Source organism: Hypanus sabinus, chromosome 12 (assembly GCF_030144855.1).
Source record: "Hypanus sabinus isolate sHypSab1 chromosome 12, sHypSab1.hap1, whole genome shotgun sequence".
Taxonomy (NCBI): Eukaryota; Metazoa; Chordata; class Chondrichthyes; order Myliobatiformes; family Dasyatidae; genus Hypanus; species Hypanus sabinus.
Genome location: NC_082717.1, coordinates 601,221 through 621,023, shown reverse-complemented (window position 1 = coordinate 621,023; position 19,803 = coordinate 601,221).

Genomic DNA, 19,803 nt, shown 5'->3' with positions numbered 1-19,803 from the left:
TGACAGAGTCCAATTTCAATCAGTCTCTCAGTGACAGATTTGCATTTGAAACTCAGTCTCACAGTGACAGACCAATTTCACTCTCACTCTCCCCGTGACAGTCCATTTCAATCTCAGTCTCACTGAGACAGACCCATTTCAATCTCAGCCTCACAGTGACAGACCCATTTCCATCTCAGCCTCACAGTGACAGATCCCAATTTCAAACTCACTCTAATAGTGACAGAGTCCAATTTCAATCTCACTCTCAGAGTGACAGAGACCCAATTCAATCTCTGTCTCACAGTGACAGTCCCATTTCAATCTCAGGCTCACAGTGACAGTCCCATTTCAATCGCAGTCTCACAGTGAGAGAGTCCCATTTCAATCTGTCTCACAGTGAGAGATTTGCATTTGAAACTCAGTCTCACAGTGACAGACCAATTTCACTCTCACTCTCCCCGTGACAGTCCCATTTCAATCTCAGTCTCACTGAGACAGTCCCATTTCAATCTCAGGCTCACAGTGACAGTCCCATTTCAATCCCAGTCTCACATTGACAGAGTCCAATTTCAATCTCAGTCTCACAGTGAGAGAGTCCCATTTCAATCTGTCTCACAGTGAGAGAGTCCCATTTCAATCTATCTCACAGTAACAATCCCATTTCAATATCAGCCTCACAGTGACAGAGTCCGAATTCAATCTCAGTTTCTCAGTGACAGAGTCCCATTTGAATCTCAGTCTCACACTGACAGTCCCATTTCAATCTCACTCTCACAGTGACAGAGTCCATTTCAATCTCACTCTCACAGTGGTGGCCCTTTTCAATCACACTCTCACACTGACAGAGTCCAATTTCAATCTCAATCTCACACTGACAGTCCCATTTCAATCTCAGCCTCACAGTGACAGCCCCATTTCAATCTCAGCCTCACAGTGACAATCCCATTTCAATCCCAGTCTCACATTGACAGAGTGCAATTTCAATATCAGTCTCAGAGTGACAGAGTCCCATGTCAATCTCAGCCTTACAGTGACAGTCCCATTTCAATCTCAGCCTCAGTGACAGACCCATTTCAATCTCAAGTTACAGTGACAGTCCCATTTCAATCACAGCCTCACAGTGACAATCCCATTTCAATCTCAGTCTCACATTGACAGAGTCCAATTTCAATCAGTCTCTCGGTGACAGATTTGCATTTGAAACTCAGTCTCACAGTGACAGACCAATTTCACTCTCATTCTCCCCGTGACAGTCCCATTTCAATCTCAGTCTCACTGAGACAGACCCATTTCAATCTCAGCCTCACAGTGACAGACCCATTTCCATCTCAGCCTCACAGTGACAGATCCCAATTTCAAACTCACTCTAATAGTGACAGAGTCCAATTTCAATCTCACTCTCAGAGTGACAGAGACCCAATTCAATCTCTGTCTCACAGTGACAGTCCCATTTCAATCTCAGGCTCACAGTGACAGTCCCATTTCAATCGCAGTCTCACAGTGAGAGAGTCCCATTTCAATCTGTCTCACAGTGACAGATTTGCATTTGAAACTCAGTCTCACAGTGACAAACCAATTTCACTCTCACTCTCCCCGTGACAGTCCCATTTCAATCTCAGTCTCACTGAGACAGACCCATTTCAATCTCAGCCTCACAGTGACAGACCCATTTCCATCTCAGCCTCACAGTGACAGATCCCAATTTCAAACTCACTCTAATAGTGACAGAGTACAATTTCAATCTCACTCTCAGAGTGACAGAGACCCAATTCAATCTCTGTCTCACAGTGACAGTCCCATTTCAATCTCAGGCTCACAGTGACAGTCCCATTTCAATCGCAGTCTCACATTGACAGAGTCCAATTTCAATCTCAGTCTCACAGTGACAATCCCATTTCAATCCCAGTCTCACATTGACAGAGTCCAATTTCAATATCAGTCTCACAGTGACAGAGTCCCATGTCAATCTCAGCCTTACAGTGACAATCCCATTTCAATGTCACTCTCACCGTGTCAGAGTCCAATTTCAATCTCAGTCTCTCAGTGACAATCCCATTTCAATCTCACTCTCACAATGTCAGAGTCCAATTTCAATGTCACTCTCACAGTGACAGAGTCCAATTCCAAACTCACTCTCACAGTGTCAGAGTCCAATTTCAATCTCACTCTCACAGTGTCAGAGTCCAATTTCAATCTCAATCTCAGAGTGTCAGAGTCCCATTTCAATCTCTGTCTCACAGTGAAAATCCCATTTCAATCTCAGCCTCAGTGACAGACCCATTTCAATCTCAATTTACAGTGACAGTCCCATTTCAATCTCAGCCTCACAGTGACAATCCCATTTCAATTCCAGTCTCACATTGACAGAGTCCAATTTCAATAACAGTCTCACAGTGACAGAGTCCTATGTCAATCTCAGCCTTACAGTGACAGTCCCATTTCAATCTCAGTCTCTCAGTGACAATCCCATTTCAATGTCACTCTCACCGTTTCAGAGTCCAATTTCAATCTCAGTCTCTCAGTGACAGATTCGCATTTGAATCTCAGTCTCTCAGTGACAGACCAATTTCAATCTCAGAATCACAGTGACAGAGTCCGAATTCTATATCAGTTTCTCAGTGACAATCCCATTTCAATCCCAGTCTCACATTGACAGAGTCCCATTTCAATTTCAGTATTATAGTGACAGAGTCCCATTTCAATGTGTCTCACAGTGACAACCCTATTTCAATCTCAGCCTCACAGTGACAGACCCATTTCAATCTCAACTAACAGTGACAGACCCATTTCAGTCTCAATTTACAGTGAGTCCCACTTCAATCTCAGTCTCACAGTGACAGACCCATTTCAATCCCAGACTCACATTGACAGAGTACAATTTCAATATCAGTCTAACAGTGACAGAGTCCCATGTCAATCTCAGCCTTACACTGACAGTCCCATTTCAATCTCAGCCTCACAGTGACAATCCCATTTCAATCCCAGTCTCACACTGACAGAGTACAATTTCAATATCAGTCTAACAGTGACAGAGTCCCATGTCAATCTCAGCCTTACAGTGACAGTCCCATTTCAATCTCAGCCTCACAGTGACAATCCCATTTCAATCCCAGTCTCACATTGACAGAGTCCAATTTCAATCTCAGTCTCACAGTGACAGATCCCAATTTCAAACTCACTCTAATAGTGACAGAGTCCAATTTCAATCTCACTCTCAGAGTGACAGAGACCCAATTCAATCTCTGTCTCACAGTGACAGTCCCATTTCAATCTCAGGCTCACAGTGACAGTCCCATTTCAATCGCAGTCTCACAGTGAGAGAGTCCCATTTCAATCTGTCTCACAGTGACAGATTTGCATTTGAAACTCAGTCTCACAGTGACAGACCAATTTCACTCTCACTCTCCCCGTGACAGTCCCATTTCAATCTCAGTCTCACTGAGAAAGACCCATTTCAATCTCAGCCTCACAGTGACAGACCCATTTCCATCTCAGCCTCACAGTGACAGATCCCAATTTCAAACTCACTCTAATAGTGACAGAGTACAATTTCAATCTCACTCTCAGAGTGACAGAGACCCAATTCAATCTCTGTCTCACAGTGACAGTCCCATTTCAATCTCAGGCTCACAGTTACAGTCCCATTTCAATCGCAGTCTCACAGTGAGAGAGTCCCATTTCAATCTGTCTCACAGTGACAGATTTGCATTTGAAACTCAGTCTCACAGTAACAATCCCATTTCAATATCAGCCTCACAGTGACAGAGTCCGAATTCAATCTCAGTTTCTCAGTGACAGAGTCCCATTTGAATCTCAGTCTCACACTGACAGTCCCATTTCAATCTCAACTTACAGTGACAGACCCATTTCAATCTCAATTTACAGTGAGTCCCATTTCAATCTCAGTCTCACAGTGACAGACCCATTTCAATCCCAGACTCACATTGACAGAGTCCAGTTTCAATCTCAGTCTCTCAGTGACAGATTCGCATTTGAATCTCAGTCTCTCAGTGACAGACCAATTTCAATCTCAGAATCACAGTGACAGAGTCTGAATTCTATATCAGTTTCTCAGTTACAATCCCATTTCAATCCCAGTCTCACATTGACAGAGTCCCATTTCAATTTCAGTCTTATAGTGACAGAGTCCCATTTCAATGTGTCTCACAGTGACAACCCTATTTCAATCTCAGCCTCACAGTGACAGACCCATTTCAATCTCAGCCTCACAGTGGTGGCCCTTTTCAATCTCAGCCTCACAGTGACAATCCCATTTCAATCCCAGTCTCACAGTGACAGAGTCCCATGTCAATCTCAGCCTTACAGTGACAGTCCCATTTCAATGTCACTCTCACAGTGACAGAGTCCAATTCCAAACTCACTCTCACAGTGTCAGAGTCCAATTTCAATCTCACTCTCAGTGTCAGAGTCCCATTTCAATCTCTGTCTCACAGTGACAGTCCCATTTCAATCTCAGCCTCAGTGACAGACCCATTTCAATCTCAAGTTACAGTGACAGTCCCATTTCAATCACAGCCTCACAGTGACAATCCCATTTCAATCTCAGTCTCACATTGACAGAGTCCAATTTCAATCAGTCTCTCAGTGACAGATTTGCATTTGAAACTCAGTCTCACAGTGACAGACCAATTTCACTCTCACTCTCCCCGTGACAGTCCATTTCAATCTCAGTCTCACTGAGACAGACCCATTTCAATCTCAGCCTCACAGTGACAGACCCATTTCCATCTCAGCCTCACAGTGACAGATCCCAATTTCAAACTCACTCTAATAGTGACAGAGTCCAATTTCAATCTCACTCTCAGAGTGACAGAGACCCAATTCAATCTCTGTCTCACAGTGACAGTCCCATTTCAATCTCAGGCTCACAGTGACAGTCCCATTTCAATCGCAGTCTCACAGTGAGAGAGTCCCATTTCAATCTGTCTCACAGTGAGAGATTTGCATTTGAAACTCAGTCTCACAGTGACAGACCAATTTCACTCTCACTCTCCCCGTGACAGTCCCATTTCAATCTCAGTCTCACTGAGACAGTCCCATTTCAATCTCAGGCTCACAGTGACAGTCCCATTTCAATCCCAGTCTCACATTGACAGAGTCCAATTTCAATCTCAGTCTCACAGTGAGAGAGTCCCATTTCAATCTGTCTCACAGTGAGAGAGTCCCATTTCAATCTATCTCACAGTAACAATCCCATTTCAATATCAGCCTCACAGTGACAATCCCATTTCAATCCCAGTCTCACATTGACAGAGTGCAATTTCAATATCAGTCTCAGAGTGACAGAGTCCCATGTCAATCTCAGCCTTACAGTGACAGTCCCATTTCAATCTCAGCCTCAGTGACAGACCCATTTCAATCTCAAGTTACAGTGACAGTCCCATTTCAATCACAGCCTCACAGTGACAATCCCATTTCAATCTCAGTCTCACATTGACAGAGTCCAATTTCAATCAGTCTCTCGGTGACAGATTTGCATTTGAAACTCAGTCTCACAGTGACAGACCAATTTCACTCTCATTCTCCCCGTGACAGTCCCATTTCAATCTCAGTCTCACTGAGACAGACCCATTTCAATCTCAGCCTCACAGTGACAGACCCATTTCCATCTCAGCCTCACAGTGACAGATCCCAATTTCAAACTCACTCTAATAGTGACAGAGTCCAATTTCAATCTCACTCTCAGAGTGACAGAGACCCAATTCAATCTCTGTCTCACAGTGACAGTCCCATTTCAATCTCAGGCTCACAGTGACAGTCCCATTTCAATCGCAGTCTCACAGTGAGAGAGTCCCATTTCAATCTGTCTCACAGTGACAGATTTGCATTTGAAACTCAGTCTCACAGTGACAAACCAATTTCACTCTCACTCTCCCCGTGACAGTCCCATTTCAATCTCAGTCTCACTGAGACAGACCCATTTCAATCTCAGCCTCACAGTGACAGACCCATTTCCATCTCAGCCTCACAGTGACAGATCCCAATTTCAAACTCACTCTAATAGTGACAGAGTACAATTTCAATCTCACTCTCAGAGTGACAGAGACCCAATTCAATCTCTGTCTCACAGTGACAGTCCCATTTCAATCTCAGGCTCACAGTGACAGTCCCATTTCAATCGCAGTCTCACATTGACAGAGTCCAATTTCAATCTCAGTCTCACAGTGACAATCCCATTTCAATCCCAGTCTCACATTGACAGAGTCCAATTTCAATATCAGTCTCACAGTGACAGAGTCCCATGTCAATCTCAGCCTTACAGTGACAATCCCATTTCAATGTCACTCTCACCGTGTCAGAGTCCAATTTCAATCTCAGTCTCTCAGTGACAATCCCATTTCAATCTCACTCTCACAATGTCAGAGTCCAATTTCAATGTCACTCTCACAGTGACAGAGTCCAATTCCAAACTCACTCTCACAGTGTCAGAGTCCAATTTCAATCTCACTCTCACAGTGTCAGAGTCCAATTTCAATCTCAATCTCAGAGTGTCAGAGTCCCATTTCAATCTCTGTCTCACAGTGAAAATCCCATTTCAATCTCAGCCTCAGTGACAGACCCATTTCAATCTCAATTTACAGTGACAGTCCCATTTCAATCTCAGCCTCACAGTGACAATCCCATTTCAATTCCAGTCTCACATTGACAGAGTCCAATTTCAATAACAGTCTCACAGTGACAGAGTCCTATGTCAATCTCAGCCTTACAGTGACAGTCCCATTTCAATCTCAGTCTCTCAGTGACAATCCCATTTCAATGTCACTCTCACCGTTTCAGAGTCCAATTTCAATCTCAGTCTCTCAGTGACAGATTCGCATTTGAATCTCAGTCTCTCAGTGACAGACCAATTTCAATCTCAGAATCACAGTGACAGAGTCCGAATTCTATATCAGTTTCTCAGTGACAATCCCATTTCAATCCCAGTCTCACATTGACAGAGTCCCATTTCAATTTCAGTATTATAGTGACAGAGTCCCATTTCAATGTGTCTCACAGTGACAACCCTATTTCAATCTCAGCCTCACAGTGACAGACCCATTTCAATCTCAACTAACAGTGACAGACCCATTTCAGTCTCAATTTACAGTGAGTCCCACTTCAATCTCAGTCTCACAGTGACAGACCCATTTCAATCCCAGACTCACATTGACAGAGTACAATTTCAATATCAGTCTAACAGTGACAGAGTCCCATGTCAATCTCAGCCTTACACTGACAGTCCCATTTCAATCTCAGCCTCACAGTGACAATCCCATTTCAATCCCAGTCTCACACTGACAGAGTACAATTTCAATATCAGTCTAACAGTGACAGAGTCCCATGTCAATCTCAGCCTTACAGTGACAGTCCCATTTCAATCTCAGCCTCACAGTGACAATCCCATTTCAATCCCAGTCTCACATTGACAGAGTCCAATTTCAATCTCAGTCTCACAGTGACAGATCCCAATTTCAAACTCACTCTAATAGTGACAGAGTCCAATTTCAATCTCACTCTCAGAGTGACAGAGACCCAATTCAATCTCTGTCTCACAGTGACAGTCCCATTTCAATCTCAGGCTCACAGTGACAGTCCCATTTCAATCGCAGTCTCACAGTGAGAGAGTCCCATTTCAATCTGTCTCACAGTGACAGATTTGCATTTGAAACTCAGTCTCACAGTGACAGACCAATTTCACTCTCACTCTCCCCGTGACAGTCCCATTTCAATCTCAGTCTCACTGAGAAAGACCCATTTCAATCTCAGCCTCACAGTGACAGACCCATTTCCATCTCAGCCTCACAGTGACAGATCCCAATTTCAAACTCACTCTAATAGTGACAGAGTACAATTTCAATCTCACTCTCAGAGTGACAGAGACCCAATTCAATCTCTGTCTCACAGTGACAGTCCCATTTCAATCTCAGGCTCACAGTGACAGTCCCATTTCAATCGCAGTCTCACATTGACAGAGTCCAATTTCAATCTCAGTCTCTCAGTGACAGATTCGCATTTGAATCTCAGTCTCTCAGTGACAGACCAATTTCAATCTCAGAATCACAGTGACAGAGTCCGAATTCTATATCAGTTTCTCAGTGACAATCCCATTTCAATCCCAGTCTCACATTGACAGAGTCCCATTTCAATATCAGTATTATAGTGACAGAGTCCCATTTCAATGTGTCTCACAGTGACAACCCTATTTCAATCTCAGCCTCACAGTGACAATCCCATTTCAATCCCAGTCTCACACTGACAGAGTACAATTTCAATATCAGTCTAACAGTGACAGAGTCCCATGTCAATCTCAGCCTTACAGTGACAGTCCCATTTCAATCTCAGCCTCACAGTGACAATCCCATTTCAATCCCAGTCTCACATTGACAGAGTCCAATTTCAATCTCAGTCTCACAGTGACAATCCCATTTCAATCCCAGTCTCACATTGACAGAGTCCAATTTCAATATCAGTCTCACAGTAACAGATTCGCATTTGAATCTCAGTCTCTCAGTGACAGACCATTTTCAATCTCAGAATCACAGTGACAGAGTCCGAATTCTATATCAGTTTCTCAGTTACAATCCCATTTCAATCCCAGTCTCACATTGACAGAGTCCCATTTCAATTTCAGTCTTATAGTGACAGAGTCCCATTTCAATGTGTCTCACAGTGACAACCCCATTTCAATCTCAGCCTCACAGTGACAGACCCATTTCAATCTCAACTTACAGTGACAGACCCATTTCAATCTCAATTTACAGTGAGTCCCATTTCTATCTCAGTCTCACAGTGACAGACCCATTTCAATCCCAGACTCACATTGACAGAGTCCAATTTCAATATCAGTCTCACAGTGACAGAGTCCCATGTCAATCTCAGCCTTACAGTGACAATCCCATTTCAATGTCACTCTCACCGTGTCAGAGTCCAATTTCAATCTCAGTCTCTCAGTGACAATCCCATTTCAATCTCACTCTCACAATGTCAGAGTCCAATTTCAATGTCACTCTCACAGTGACAGAGTCCAATTCCAAACTCACTCTAACAGTGACAGAGACCAATTTCAATCTCACTCTCACAGTGACAGAGTCCAATTCCAATCTCACTCTCACAGTGTCAGAGTCCAATTTCAATCTCAATCTCAGAGTGTCAGAGTCCCATTTCAATCTCTGTCTCACAGTGAAAATCCCATTTCAATCTCAGCCTCAGTGACAGACCCATTTCAATCTCAATTTACAGTGACTGTCCCATTTCAATCTCAGCCTCACAGTGACAATCCCATTTCAATTCCAGTCTCACATTGACAGAGTCCAATTTCAATAACAGTCTCACAGTGACAGAGTCCTATGTCAATCTCAGCCTTAAGGTGACAGTCCCATGTCAATCTCAGCCTTACAGTGACAGTCCCATTTCAATGTCACTCTCACAGTGACAGAGTCCAATTCCAAACTCACTCTCACAGTGTCAGAGTCCAATTTCAATCTTACTCTCAGTGTCAGAGTCCCATTTCAATCTCTGTCTCACAGTGACAGTCCCATTTCAATCTCAGCCTCAGTGACAGACCCATTTCAATCTCAAGTTACAGTGACAGTCCCATTTCAATCACAGCCTCACAGTGACAATCCCATTTCAATCTCAGTCTCACATTGACAGAGTCCAATTTCAATCAGTCTCTCAGTGACAGATTTGCATTTGAAACTCAGTCTCACAGTGACAGACCAATTTCACTCTCACTCTCCCCGTGACAGTCCCATTTCAATCTCAGTCTCACTGAGACAGACCCATTTCAATCTCAGCCTCACAGTGACAGACCCATTTCCATCTCAGCCTCACAGTGACAGATCCCAATTTCAAACTCACTCTAATAGTGACAGAGTCCAATTTCAATCTCACTCTCAGAGTGACAGAGACCCAATTCAATCTCTGTCTCACAGTGACAGTCCCATTTCAATCTCAGGCTCACAGTGACAGTCCCATTTCAATCGCAGTCTCACAGTGAGAGAGTCCCATTTCAATCTGTCTCACAGTGACAGATTTGCATTTGAAACTCAGTCTCACAGTGACAGACCAATTTCACTCTCACTCTCCCCGTGACAGTCCCATTTCAATCTCAGTCTCACTGAGACAGACCCATTTCAATCTCAGCCTCACAGTGACAGACCCATTTCCATCTCAGCCTCACAGTGACAGATCCCAATTTCAAACTCACTCTAACAGTGACAGAGTACAATTTCAATCTCACTCTCAGAGTGACTGAGACCCAATTCAATCTCTGTCTCACAGTGACAGTCCCATTTCAATCTCAGGCTCACAGTGACAGTCCCATTTCAATCCCAGTCTCACATTGACAGAGTCCAATTTCAATCTCAGTCTCACAGTGAGAGAGTCCCATTTCAATCTGTCTCACAGTGAGAGAGTCCCATTTCAATCTATCTCACAGTAACAATCCCATTTCAATATCAGCCTCACAGTGACAGAGTCCGAATTCAATCTCAGTTTCTCAGTGACAGAGTCCCATTTGAATCTCAGTCTCACACTGACAGTCCCATTTCAATCTCACTCTCACAGTGACAGAGTCCATTTCAATCTCACTCTCACAGTGGTGGCCCTTTTCAATCACACTCTCACAGTGACAGAGTCCAATTTCAATCTCAATCTCACACTGACAGTCCCATTTCAATCTCAGCCTCACAGTGACAGCCCCATTTCAATCTCAGTCTCACATTGACAGAGTGCAATTTCAATATCAGTCTCACAGTGACAGAGTCCCATGTCAATCTCAGCCTTACAGTGACAGTCCCATTTCAATCTCACCCTCACAGTGACAATCCCATTTCAATCCCAGTCTCACATTGACAGAGTCCAATTTCAATATCAGTCTCAGAGTGACAGTCCCATGTCAATCTCAGCCTCAGTGACAGACCCATTTCAATCTCAAGTTACAGTGACAGTCCCATTTCAATCACAGCCTCACAGTGACAATCCCATTTCAATCTCAGTCTCACATTGACAGAGTCCAATTTCAATCAGTCTCTCAGTGACAGATTTGCATTTGAAACTCAGTCTCACAGTGACAGACCAATTTCACTCTCACTCTCCCCGTGACAGTCCCATTTCAATCTCAGTCTCACTGAGACAGACCCATTTCAATCTCAGCCTCACAGTGACAGACCCATTTCCATCTCAGCCTCACAGTGACAGATCCCAATTTCAAACTCACTCTAATAGTGACAGAGTCCAATTTCAATCTCACTCTCAGAGTGACAGAGACCCAATTCAATCTCTGTCTCACAGTGACAGTCCCATTTCAATCTCAGGCTCACAGTGACAGTCCCATTTCAATCGCAGTCTCACAGTGAGAGAGTCCCATTTCAATCTGTCTCACAGTGACAGATTTGCATTTGAAACTCAGTCTCACAGTGACAGACCAATTTCACTCTCACTCTCCCCGTGACAGTCCCATTTCAATCTCAGTCTCACTGAGACAGACCCATTTCAATCTCAGCCTCACAGTGACAGACCCATTTCCATCTCAGCCTCACAGTGACAGATCCCAATTTCAAACTCACTCTAATAGTGACAGAGTACAATTTCAATCTCACTCTCAGAGTGACAGAGACCCAATTCAATCTCTGTCTCACAGTGACAGTCCCATTTCAATCTCAGGCTCACAGTGACAGTCCCATTTCAATCTCAGTCTCACAGTGAGAGAGTCCCATTTCAATCTGTCTCACAGTGAGAGAGTCCCATTTCAATCTATCTCACAGTAATAATCCCATTTCAATATCAGCCTCACAGTGACAGAGTCCGAATTCAATCTCAGTTTCTCAGTGACAGAGTCCCATTTGAATCTCAGTCTCACACTGACAGTCCCATTTCAATCTCACTCTCACAGTGACAGAGTCCATTTCAATCTCACTCTCACAGTGGTGGCCCTTTTCAATCACACTCTCACAGTGACAGAGTCCAATTTCAATCTCAATCTCACACTGACAGTCCCATTTCAATCTCAGCCTCACAGTGACAGCCCCATTTCAATCTCAGTCTCACATTGACAGAGTGCAATTTCAATATCAGTCTCACAGTGACAGAGTCCCATGTCAATCTCAGCCTTACAGTGACAGTCCCATTTCAATCTCACCCTCACAGTGACAATCCCATTTCAATCCCAGTCTCACATTGACAGAGTCCAATTTCAATATCAGTCTCAGAGTGACAGTCCCATGTCAATCTCAGCCTCAGTGACAGACCCATTTCAATCTCAAGTTACAGTGACAGTCCCATTTCAATCACAGCCTCACAGTGACAATCCCATTTCAATCTCAGTCTCACATTGACAGAGTCCAATTTCAATCAGTCTCTCAGTGACAGATTTGCATTTGAAACTCAGTCTCACAGTGACAGACCAATTTCACTCTCACTCTCCCCGTGACAGTCCCATTTCAATCTCAGTCTCACTGAGACAGACCCATTTCAATCTCAGCCTCACAGTGACAGACCCATTTCCATCTCAGCCTCACAGTGACAGATCCCAATTTCAAACTCACTCTAATAGTGACAGAGTCCAATTTCAATCTCACTCTCAGAGTGACAGAGACCCAATTCAATCTCTGTCTCACAGTGACAGTCCCATTTCAATCTCAGGCTCACAGTGACAGTCCCATTTCAATCGCAGTCTCACAGTGAGAGAGTCCCATTTCAATCTGTCTCACAGTGACAGATTTGCATTTGAAACTCAGTCTCACAGTGACAGACCAATTTCACTCTCACTCTCCCCGTGACAGTCCCATTTCAATCTCAGTCTCACTGAGACAGACCCATTTCAATCTCAGCCTCACAGTGACAGACCCATTTCCATCTCAGCCTCACAGTGACAGATCCCAATTTCAAACTCACTCTAATAGTGACAGAGTACAATTTCAATCTCACTCTCAGAGTGACAGAGACCCAATTCAATCTCTGTCTCACAGTGACAGTCCCATTTCAATCTCAGGCTCACAGTGACAGTCCCATTTCAATCTGTCTCACAGTAACAATCCCATTTCAATATCAGCCTCACAGTGACAGAGTCCGAATTCAATCTCAGTTTCTCAGTGACAGAGTCCCATTTGAATCTCAGTCTCACACTGACAGTCCCATTTCAATCTCAACTTACAGTGACAGACCCATTTCAATCTCAATTTACAGTGAGTCCCATTTCAATCTCAGTCTCACAGTGACAGACCCATTTCAATCCCAGACTCACATTGACAGAGTCCAATTTCAATCTCAGTCTCTCAGTGACAGATTCGCATTTGAATCTCAGTCTCTCAGTGACAGACCAATTTCAATCTCAGAATCACAGTGACAGAGTCCGAATTCTATTTCAGTTTCTCAGTGACAATCCCATTTCAATCCCAGTCTCACATTGACAGAGTCCCATTTCAATTTCAGTCTTATAGTGACAGAGTCCCATTTCAATGTGTCTCACAGTGACAACCCTATTTCAATCTCAGCCTCACAGTGACAGACCCATTTCAATCTCAACTAACAGTGACAGACCCATTTCAATCTCAACTAACAGTGACAGATCCATTTCAATCTCAGCCTCACAGTGACAATCCCATTTCAATCCCAGTCTCACATTGACAGAGTACAATTTCAATATCAGTCTCACATTGACAGAGTCCAATTGCAATCTCAATCTCAGAGTGTCAGAGTCCCATTTCAATCTCTGTCTCACAGTGACAGTCCCATTTCAATCTCAGCCTCAGTGACAGACCCATTTCAATCTCAAGTTACAGTGACAGTCCCATTTCAATCACAGCCTCACAGTGACAATCCCATTTCAATCTCAGTCTCACATTGACAGAGTCCAATTTCAATCAGTCTCTAGGTGACAGATTTGCATTTGAAACTCAGTCTCACAGTGACAGACCAATTTCACTCTCACTCTCCCCGTGACAGTCCCATTTCAATCTCAGTCTCACTGAGACAGACCCATTTCAATCTCAGCCTCACAGTGACAGACCCATTTCCATCTCAGCCTCACAGTGACAGATCCCAATTTCAAACTCACTCTAACAGTAACAGAGTACAATTTCAATCTCACTCTCAGAGTGACAGAGACCCAATTCAATCTCTGTCTCACAGTGACAGTCCCATTCCAATCTCTGTCTCTCAGTGACAGACCCATTTCCATCTCACTCTCACAGTGACAGTCCCATTTCAATCACAGCCTCACCATGACAGTCCCATTTCCTTCTCAGTCTCACAGTGACAGACCCATTTCAATCTCAGTCTCACAGTGACAGACCCATTTCAATCTCAGTCTCACAGTGACAGTCCCATTCCAATCTCAGTCTCTCAGTGACAGACCCATTTCCATCTCACTCTCACAGTGACAGTCCCATTTCAATCACAGCCTCACAGTGACAGTCCCATTTCAATCTCAGTCTCACATTGACAGACCCATTTCAATCTCAATTTACAGTGACAGACCCATTTCAATCTCAATTTACAGTGACAGTCCCATTTCAATCCCAGTCTCACATTGACAGAGTCCAATTTCAATATCAGTCTCACAGTGACAGAGTCCCATGTCAATCTCAGCCTTACAGTGACAGTCCCATTTCAATCTCAGTCTCTCAGTGACAATCTCGTTTCGATCTCACTCTCACAGTGTCAGAGTCCAATTTCAATCTCACTCTCACAGTGACAGAGTCCCATTTCAATCTCACTCTCACATTGACAGAGTCCTATTTCAATCTCACTCTCACAGTGACAGAGTCCCATTTCAATCTGTCTCACAGTGACAGTCCCATTTCAATCTCAGCCTGACAGTGACAGACCCATTTCAATCTCAATTTACAGCGACAGACCCACTTCAATCTCAATTTACAGTGACAGTCCCATTTCAATCTCAGCCTCACAGTGACAATCCCATTACAATCTCAGTCTTACATTGACAGAGTCCAATTTCAATCTCAGTCTCTCAGTGACAGATTCACATTTGAATCTCAGTCTCACAGTGACAGAGTCCAATTTCAATCTCACTCTCCGAGTGACAGAGTCCAATTTCATACTCACTCTCAGAGTGAAAGAGTCCCATTTCAATCTCACTCTCACAGTGACAGAGTCCCATTTGAAACTCAGTCTCTCAGTGACAGAGTCCAATTTCAATCTCACTCTCCCAGTGACAGAGTCCAATTTCAATCTCAGTCTCACTGTGACAGACCCATTTGAATCTCAGTCTCGCAGTAACATACCCATTTCAATCTCACTTTCCCAGTGACAGTCCTATTTCAAACTTAGCCTCACAGTGACAGTCCCATTTCAATCTCACTCTCACAGTGACAGACCCATTTCCATCTCAATTTACAGCTTCAGACCCATTTCAATCTCAATTTACAGTGACAGTCCCATTTCAATCTCAGCCTGACAGTGACAGACCCATTTCAATCTCAATTTACAGCGACAGACCCATTTCAATCTCAATTTACAGTGACAGTCCCATTTCAATCTCAGCCTCACAGTGACAATCCCATTACAATCTCGGTCTTACATTGACAGAGTCCAATTTCAATCTCAGTCTCTCAGTGACAGATTCACATTTGAATCTCAGTCTCACAGTGACAGAGTCCAATTTCAATCTCACTCTCCGAGTGACAGAGTCCAATTTCATACTCACTCTCAGAGTGAAAGAGTCCCATTTCAATCTCACTCTCACAGTGACAGAGTCCCATTTGAAACTCAGTCTCTCAGTGACAGAGTCCAATTTCAATCTCACTCTCCCAGTGACAGAGTCCAATTTCATACTCACTCTCAGAGTGACCGAGTTCCATTTCAATCTCTGTCTCACAGTGACAGTTCCATTTCAATCTCAGCCTCACAGTGACAGACCCATTTCAATCTCAATTTACAGTGACAGTCCCATTTCAATCTCAGTCTCACAGTGACAATCCCATTTCAATCCCAGTCTCACATTGACAGTCCCATTTCAAATTCAGCCTCACAGTGACAGACTCATTTCAATCTCACTCTCACAGTGACAGTCCCATTTCAATCTCACTCTCACTGTGACAGTCCCATTTCAATCTCATTCTCACAGTGACAGTCCCATTTCAATCGCACTCTCACATTGACAGAGTCCAATTTCAATCTCAGCCTTACAGTGCCAGACCCATTTCAATCTCACTCTCAGTGACCGAGTCCCATTTCAATCTCACTCTGACAGTGGCAGAGTCCAATTTCAATCTCAGTCTCACTGTGACAGACCCATTTGAATCTCAGTCTCGCAGTAACATAACCATTTCAATCTCACTTTCCCAGTGACAGTCCTATTTCAAACTTAGCCTCACAGTGACAGTCCCATTTCAATCTCACTCTCACAGTGACAGACCCATTTCCATCTCAATTTACAGCTTCAGACCCATTTCAATCTCAATTTACAGTGACAGTCCCATTTCAATCTCAGCCTCACAGTGACAATCCCATTCCAATCTCAGTCTTACATTGACAGAGTCCAATTTCAATCTCAGTCTCTCAGTGACAGATTCGCATTTGAATCTCAGTCTCACAGTGACAGAGTCCGAATTCAATCTCAGTTTCTCAGTGACAGAGTCCCATTTGAATCTCAGTCTCTCACTGACAGTCCCATTTCAGTCTCACTCTCACAGTAACATACCCATTTCACTCTCACTTTCCCAGTGACAGTCCCATTTCAAATTCAGCCAAACAGTGACAGTCCCATTCCAATCTCAGTCTCTCAGTGACAGACCCATTTCAATCTCACTCTCACAGTGACAGAGGCCAATTTCATACTCACTCTCAGAGTGACAGAGTCCCATTTCAATCTCACTCTCAGAGTGACAGAGTCCAATTTCAATCTCAGCCTTACAGTGACAGACCCATTTCAATCTCAGTCTCGCAGTAACATACCCATTTCAATCTCACTTTCCCAGTGACAGTCCTATTTCAAACTTAGCCTCACAGTGACAGAGTCCAATTCCAAACTCAGTCTCACATTGACAGAGTCCAATTTCAATCTCACTCTCATAGTGACTGAGTCCCATTTCAATCTCAGTCTCACAGTGACAGAGTTCCATTTCCATCTCAGTCTCACAGTGACAGACCCATTTCAATCTCAGTCTCACAGTGACAGTCCCATTCCAATCTCAGTCTCTCAGTGACAGACCCATTTCCATCTCACTCTCACAGTGACAGTCCCATTTCAATCACAGCCTCACAGTGACAGTCCCATTTCAATCTCAGTCTCACATTGACAGACCCATTTCAATCACAATTTACAGTGACAGACCCATTTCAATCTCAATTTACAGTGACAGTCCCATTTCAATCCCAGTCTCACATTGACAAAGTACAATTTCAATATCTGTCTCACAGTGACAGAGTCCCATGTCAATCTCAGCCTTACAGTGACAGTCCCATTTCAATCTCAGTCTCTCAGTGACAATCCTGTTTCGATCTCACTCTCACAGTGTCAGAGTCCAATTTCAATCTGTCTCACAGTGACAATCCCATTTCAATATCAGCCACACAGTGACAGAGTCAGAATTCTATATCAGTTTCTCAGTGACAGATTCGCATTTCAATCTCAGTCTCACACTGACAGTCCCATATCAATCTCACTCTCACAGTGATGGCCCTTTTCAATCACACTCTCACAGTGACAGAGCCCAATTTCAATCTCAGTCTCACAGTGACAGACCCATTTCAATCTCAGCCTCACAGTGACAGACCCATTTCAATCTCAACTTACAGTGACAGACCCATTTCAATCTCAATTTATAGTGACAGACCCATTTCAATCTCAATTTACAGTGACAGTCCCATTTCAATCCCAGTCTCACATTGACAAAGTCCAATTTCAATATCAGTCTCACAGTGACAGAGTCCAATTTCAAACTCACTCTCACATTGACAGAGTCCTATTTCAATCTCACTCTCAGCGTGACAGAGTCCCATTTCAATCTGTCTCACAGTGACAGTTCCATTTCAATCTCAGCCTGACAGTGACAGACCCATTTCAATCTCAATTTACAGCGGCAGACCCATTTCAATCTCAATTTACAGTGACAGTCCCATTTCAATCTCAGCCTCACAGTGACAATCCCATTCCAATCTCGGTCTTACATTGACAGAGTCCAATTTCAATCTCAGTCTCTCAGTGACAGATTCGCATTTGAATCTCAGTCTCACAGTGACAGAGTCCGAATTCAATCTCAGTTTCTCAGTGACAGAGTCCCATTTGAATCTCAGTCTCTCACTGACAGTCCCATTTCAGTCTCACTCTTGCAGTAACATACCCATTTCAATCTCACTTTCCCAGTGACAGTCCCATTTCAAATTCAGCCAAACAGTGACAGTCCCATTCCAATCTCAGTCTCTCAGTGACAGACCCATTTCAATCTCACTCTCACAGTGACAGAGTCCAATTTCATACTCACTCTCAGAGTGACAGAGTCCCATTTCAATCTCACTCTCAGAGTGACAGAGTCCCATTTCAATCTCTGTCTCACAGTGACAGTTCCATTTCAATCTCAGCCTCACAGTAACAGACCCATATCAATCTCAATTTACAGCGACAGTCCCATTTCAATCTCAATTTACAGTGACAGTCCCATTTCAATCTCACTCTCACCGTGACAGTCCCATTTCAATCTCATTCTCACAGTGACAGTCCCATTTCAATCGCACTCTCACATTGACAGAGTCCAATTTCAATCTCAGCCTTACAGTGACAGACCCATTTCAATCTCACTCTCAGTGACCGAGTCCCATTTCAATCTCACTCTGACAGTGGCAGAGTCCAATTTCAATCTCAGTCTCACTGTGACAGACCCATTTGAATCTCAGTCTCGCAGTAACATACCCATTTCAATCTCACTTTCCCAGTGACAGTCCTATTTCAAACTTAGCCTCACAGTGACAGTCCCATTTCAATCTCACTCTCACAGTGACAGACCAATTTCCATCTCAATTTACAGCTTCAGACCCATTTCAATCTCAATTTACAGTGACAGTCCCATTTCAATCTCAGCCTCACAGTGACAATCCCATTACAATCTCAGTCTTACATTGACAGAGTCCAATTTCAATCTCAGTCTCTCAGTGACAGATTCACATTTGAATCTCAGTCTCACAGTGACAGAGTCCAATTTCAATCTCACTCTCCGAGTGACAGAGTCCAATTTCATACTCACTCTCAGAGTGAAAGAGTCCCATTTCAATCTCACTCTCACAGTGACAGAGTCCCATTTGAAACTCAGTCTCTCAGTGACAGAGTCCAATTTCAATCTCACTCTCCCAGTGACAGAGTCCAATTTCATACTCACTCTCAGAGTGACCGAGTCCCATTTCAATCTCTGTCTCACAGTGACAGTTCCATTTCAATCTCAGCCTCACAGTGACAGACCCATTTCAATCTCAATTTACAGTGACAGTCCCATTTCAATCTCAGTCTCACAGTGACAATCCCATTTCAATCCCAGTCTCACATTGACAGTCCCATTTCAAATTCAGCCTCACAGTGACAGACTCATTTCAATCTCACTCTCACAGTGACAGTCCCATTTCAATCTCACTCTCACTGTGACAGTCCCATTTCAATCTCATTCTCACAGTGACAGTCCCATTTCAATCGCACTCTCACATTGACAGAGTCCAATTTCAATCTCAGCCTTACAGTGCCAGACCCATTTCAATCTCACTCTCAGTGACCGAGTCCCATTTCAATCTCACTCTGACAGTGGCAGAGTCCAATTTCAATCTCAGTCTCACTGTGACAGACCCATTTGAATCTCAGTCTCGCAGTAACAT